We start from the raw sequence: 5,794 nt of genomic DNA on the forward strand, positions 1-5,794 counted from the left end.
AAGGAATTTATTATACTTAACCCTTGTCATATTGTAAGTGACTTTGCCATATCTTGATTATGTTGACACGTGTCTTGGCGCTTTCATTATTCCTCTTTTGCGCGACGTTATCGCGCGTTTATGGAATTATGAGTTTTTTAGCCTTACGCGTCAGTGTGTTACTCAGATATCCATTACAATTTTTACGCGCACCTCGACCTGAGATCTTAACAACTATGTTTTGGCGTTTGCTCTGCCTTAGTTGTGTTTAGGTATTTTATGGTCAGGCTGCGCAGTATGTGGATGGATGTTGTGAGTGATTTGAGCTAAGGCTCACATTATTGGGCTAAGGCCCTGACGTTTTAGAGTTAAGACTCTTTAACGCGTTTGCGCATGTATGTTTTACTTCGTTTTATTTTGTTTTGATGTCAATACAATGTTGTCATATTGCTCAAAATTAATAAAGGGAAGTGTGAAACATGTATGCAAAAGGTAATATAATTGGGCTAAGGCCCTGACGTTTTAGAGTTAAGACTCGTTAACGCGTTTGAGCTTGAAGCTCGCGCATGTATGTTTTACTTCGTTTTTTATTTCGTTTTGATGTCAATACAATGTTGTCATATTGCTCAAAACCAATAAAGGGAAGTGTGAAACATGTATGCCAAAGGTAATAGAATCCACATTAAGAGAAGATAGCGCATATCATTATTCATAATGGCTTAAAAAGCCTTGATTACAAACTTGACATTTTTACATGAAACATTTTCTAAGCTGTGCCGCGTTCCATGCGCGGCGGATCTTCTTTCCATTCAAATCTTTTAAAGCATATGCGCCTTTCCCCAATTCTTCTGAGATTTGATAAGGTCCCTCCAATTGGGGGACATTTTTCCCGAGGGTATCGCGCGGCTAGCTTCATTGTTGCGAAGGACAAAATCATTTTTCTTAAAGTGGCATTCTTTCACACGCTGGTTGTAATATTTTTTCCAGTTTTTTCTTGTATTTGGCCTCACTGATGATAGCCGCCTCTCTGCGCCCTTCAAGTAAGTTGAGATCCAACCTTCTTTCGCGCTCGTTATCAATCTTGGTCATCATGAGCACTCTATGGGATGGGCACCCAATTTCTGCTGGAATCATTGCCTCTGTTCCATAGGTTAGGCTGAACGGGGATTCGCCATTGCTGGTTTTGCTTAATGTCCTGTGTGCCCACAGGACATTAGGTAGCTCTTCAACCCAAGAATGGGATTCTCCTCTACACCTTTTCTTCAGTCCATTCAGCAAGCTTTGGTTAGCGCGTTCCACTTGTCCATTCCCCTGAGGGTGATAAACTGAAGTGAAAATTTGGTTGATGCGCAATTCCTTGAGCCAGCTGGATATCTTCTTGTCAGTGAATTGCTTGCCATTATCGCTCACAATTTCCATGGGCAAGCCAAAACAGCATATGATGTGGCTCCAGATAAACTGCTTCATCGCTTCGGCTGTGATTTTTGCTAGTGGCTTGGCTTCGACCCATTTTGTAAAATAGTCTACTGCCACTACCAAAAATTTTACTCGCCCAGGCGCTTGCGGTAGGGGACCCACAATATCGATTGCCCATTTGTGGAAAGGCCATGCGGAGGTCACCGGAATCAAGTTGTTCTTTGGCCGCATGGTGTTTGGCGCATAGCTCTGACATGCTTTGCATTTTTGGATATCTTTTAGAGCGTCCAAGTACATGCCAGGCCAATAGTAACCTGCGCTCATTGCCTTGGCAACCACCATGCGCGGGCCAGCATGTATTCCACAGATTCCTTCATGTATCTCTCTGATCACATAGCTTGCTTCCTCAGCATCTAGGCATTTCATGAGCGGCCCAAGATAAGAGCGTCGATATAATGTACCATCAAGCAGTTCATAGTTCTGCGCCTTGTGTCTTATCTTCCTCGCTTGTGCGCGATCATCTGGTACCTTTCCCTCCTTCAAGAATTCCATTATTGAGTTATCCATGATGAAGGGGTTGTATGAGTTACCAGGACAGACTTCGCTACCACTGACGGGTTGCTCATTACTTCTACCCTGACATCTTTGCCAAAGTGATCAAAACTGGTTGATGCATCTTACTCAGCGCGTCTGCAGATTTGTTTTCACTGCGCGGAATATGAATGATTCTGAAGCAGTCAAATTGCTCGATGAGCTTTTTCGCCTGCTCTAGATATAGAGGCATGGTGTTCTCCTTGGCATCATAAAGGCCATTGACCTGTGCTGCTACAAGTATGAATCAACATGGGCCTCTAGCTTTTTAACTCCGAATTTTTGCGCGATGCGCAGGCCAGCCAGCAGGGCTTCATACTCAGCCTCATTGTTGGTGCTTTTGAAGTCCAACCTGATGGCGTAAGTATATTCATGATTCTCTGGATCCACCAGTTTTAGGCCTGCGCCGGACCCTTCGTTGTTTGAAGCTCCGTCAGTGAACAATCTCCACACATTTTCTTCGTCATTGGCTCGCGGAGGATCTACCTCGCGCTGAGCCTATTCAATTTTTCCTTCGGGGATCTCGGCAATGAAATCGGCCAAGACTTGTCCCTTTATTGCTGGACGGGGCTTATAGGCGATCGTGTGCTCGCCTAATTCCAGCGCCCACTTTGTCAGCCTTCCTGAGAGCGCGGGGCGCCCGCAAAACTTGCTGGATGTTGTAACCAGTCAGAACTTCAATGGGATGACCATTGAAATATCTATGAAGCTTGCGCGACGCGTGGGTTAGTGATAAAACTAACTTTTCCATGGATGGAGTAGCGCGTCTCAGGATCTGTCAGCACCCGACTCACATAGTATATTGGCGTTTGGATTCCCTTGCGATCCACCAATAATACTTGCGCCGATGGCGCGCTCTCCTGCTGATAGGTATAATGTCAAAGTTTCACCAGGAAGTGGAGCTGTGAGCGCGGGCATATTTATCAAACATTCTTTTATCTCCCTGAAAGCTTGCTCGGCCTCAGGAGTCCATTTGAATTGGCTTTTCTTTAAGCAATTCCTCAATGTGTTGACAAATGGGGTAGATTTGCTTGCATGGTTCGCTAGGAACCTGTTGATTGAAACCAATCTACCATTCAGCTTCTGGACTTCTTTCATGGTGGATGGCGAGGGCATGTCAAGGATGGCCTCCACCTTCTCGGGGTTCACCTTGAAACCATCCTTGGTGACCATTACACCTAGAAATTTCCCTCTAGTACGCCGAAAGTACATTTGCTCGGATTGAGCTTCATGTTAACTTCCTTTAGGCGCCCAAGGGTTTCTTCGATGTCTTTGAGCATTTGCTTTTCCTCCCTGCTCTTGATCACCAAATCATCCACATAGACTTCTAGGTTTCTTCCGATTTGCTCGCTGAAAACGGCATCCATAAGTCTTTGGTAGGTGGCGCCCGCATTCTTCAAACCAAAGGGCATTTTTGTGTAGCAAAAAACACCCTTGTCGGTTCTAAATGCGGTTTTGTCCTCATCTTGTGGTGCCATTTGAATCTGGTGATAGCCCTGGTAGGCATCCAGGAAACATTTGAGTTTGAATGGCGCCACGGAGTCCACCTTTGCATCGATGTTTGGGAGGGGGGCAACAATCTTTTGGGCACGCTTTGTTGAGGTCCTTGAAGTCAATGCACATCCTCCACGACCCGTTACTTTTCTTTACCATCACAGGATTGGCTACCCACGTCTGGTATCGTATCGGGCGGATGATGTTTGCGCGCAGTAAATCCTCAACCTGCTCATTCATGGCCCTCGCTTTCTCATCCCCCATGACTCTCTTCTTTTGAGCAATTGCTCTACAGACTTGAAGGTGTTGAGAGAATGCTGCGCCAGGTCTCGCGGAACCCCGGTCATATCAGAGTGTTGCCACGCGAAGACCGACATATATGCTGTGAGCAACCTTTTCATTCTCAACCTCGTGTCGTCTGATATCGTTGCGCCAATTGTGATTTTCTGCTCCGGGAATTTTGGGTTGAGAATCCATTCCTCTGGCGCGTTGTCTGCCATTGGAAGTTTCATTCTCCCCTCCGCGGAGTACTTGTCACTGCGCACAAATGATCTCGGTATACAAAAGTTACACCTGTGGGTGTTGGGAACCCCAACGCGCCGTGCGCTGGCGACGGTATGGCGTTGAATTGGGCAATCGTTCCCCTACCCAAGATCATATTGTGGCAAGAAGTGGTGGGCAGGACCAAGAAGTTGACAACTTCTGCTCGCTTGTGTTTGTCATCCCCCATAGTTAGCTCAAATTGTATTTGACCTAGGGGATGAATGATTTCATTTGAAACACCAGAGATTGGTGCATTCACAATTTCAAGCCTTGCTTGGTCTGCCGGATCCAGTTTCCTGAAACATTGCTCATACATGATGTCTGACTCGCTACCAGTGTCAACCAGGACTTTTGACACTTCGTAATGAGCAATGTGTGTAGTGATGACAAGAGGACTGCTGATGGAAGGGCCTCCCCTGATTCTCGGGAAGATGACTTGTTGCTCGCGCCAATCTCCTTGGATTTGCGCGCTTCTCTTTCTTGATATTTGCCCTTGCCTTCCTCCCTCGGCTACACAGATTCTTTTGTACTTTTTGCTGGCAGAGGCTCCTGATTGCTCATTTTCTGGTCTTGAGTTTTTCACCAGGTGAGCCAGCTTGCCTGATTTCACGTCCTTTTCAATTGCATCCTTCAAGTGGTGGCATGCATCAGTGTTGTGCCCTGTGGACTTGTGAAATTCACAGTACTTGCCACTGTCTGATGGTCCCTTGTAGTGTAGTGGCTTGGGGCTTTTGAATTGGACATTCTCAGTGCTTAACACCTCTGAAGGCGTTTTAGTGAGGGGAGTCCATATTCTTGGCAGAGGTCTGATAGGATCTCTGCCGCCCTCCCTCCTGTCACCCTCCCCGCGATTACGAACATCTTTTTGGGGCTGGGGTGAGCTTGGTTGCGCCTGCTTTTCTGCTGAAGAAAAACTGGTTGGTTGCAACCTGGACCATACAGAGTTCTGCTTGCCCCTCTTTTCTTTGCTGCGCGGTGACTCAGCTTGATGCGCTCTTTCTCTTGCCCTATCTTGGGCAATTTGTTTTTCATTCATCGCGAAAACTCGCGATGCTTCCATTAACTTGGCCCACGTGGTGGGCATGCCATCTCTGCTTACGAGAGCTCGGCGGAGTTGATCACTGCGCGCGCCTTGTATAAAGGCCACGCGCAGGAGTTGCTCAGTTATACCTCCGATTGCCAGAGACTCCTGATTGAAACGAGTGATGTAGTCTTCAATCGTTTCATCATTCCTGCGCACGCAGTGCATGATGTCATCAGGGTCGCGCGTGTGTCTGCGCTGCTGTACGAAGTGGGCTTGAAACTTTTCCAATAGTTCCTCGAACCCATCAATTTGCCCAGTCGGCAAGCTTTCGAACCAGACACGCGTCGCACCCGTGATGCAACGAGCAAACATGTGACACCATGTTGGCATCGTCCAGCTCTCTAGGTTTCCCGTGTTGTAAAAACCTTGCAAGAAATCGTCTGGATCTGTTGTGCCGTCATATTTACCCAAACCACTTGGCATCTTGGTTTTGTGCTGGATGGGAGCCTGCGCGATGCGCGCAGTGAACTTTGAATGTTTCACCAAGATGGCTGGTCTATACGGTGTGGTTACGTCCACTTGCCCTCTAACTGGTGGGCTGTACGGCATGTGCAGATCCAGATCGGCTCTGGCTCCAGGCGCCATGTTCACAGGCGCGCGGAGCTGTGAGCCTCCTGCATGAGTATCTCGCGTCTTCCTCATGCTGTGCACTTCCTCATCACTGAACTCAGTGTGTGTAGTGTGAAC

The sequence above is a fragment of the Bidens hawaiensis genome, unplaced genomic scaffold, assembly GCF_021521415.1.
Source record: "Bidens hawaiensis isolate Kalapana, Puna unplaced genomic scaffold, B.hawaiensis_p1.1 tig00029866_1, whole genome shotgun sequence".
Taxonomy (NCBI): Eukaryota; Viridiplantae; Streptophyta; class Magnoliopsida; order Asterales; family Asteraceae; genus Bidens; species Bidens hawaiensis.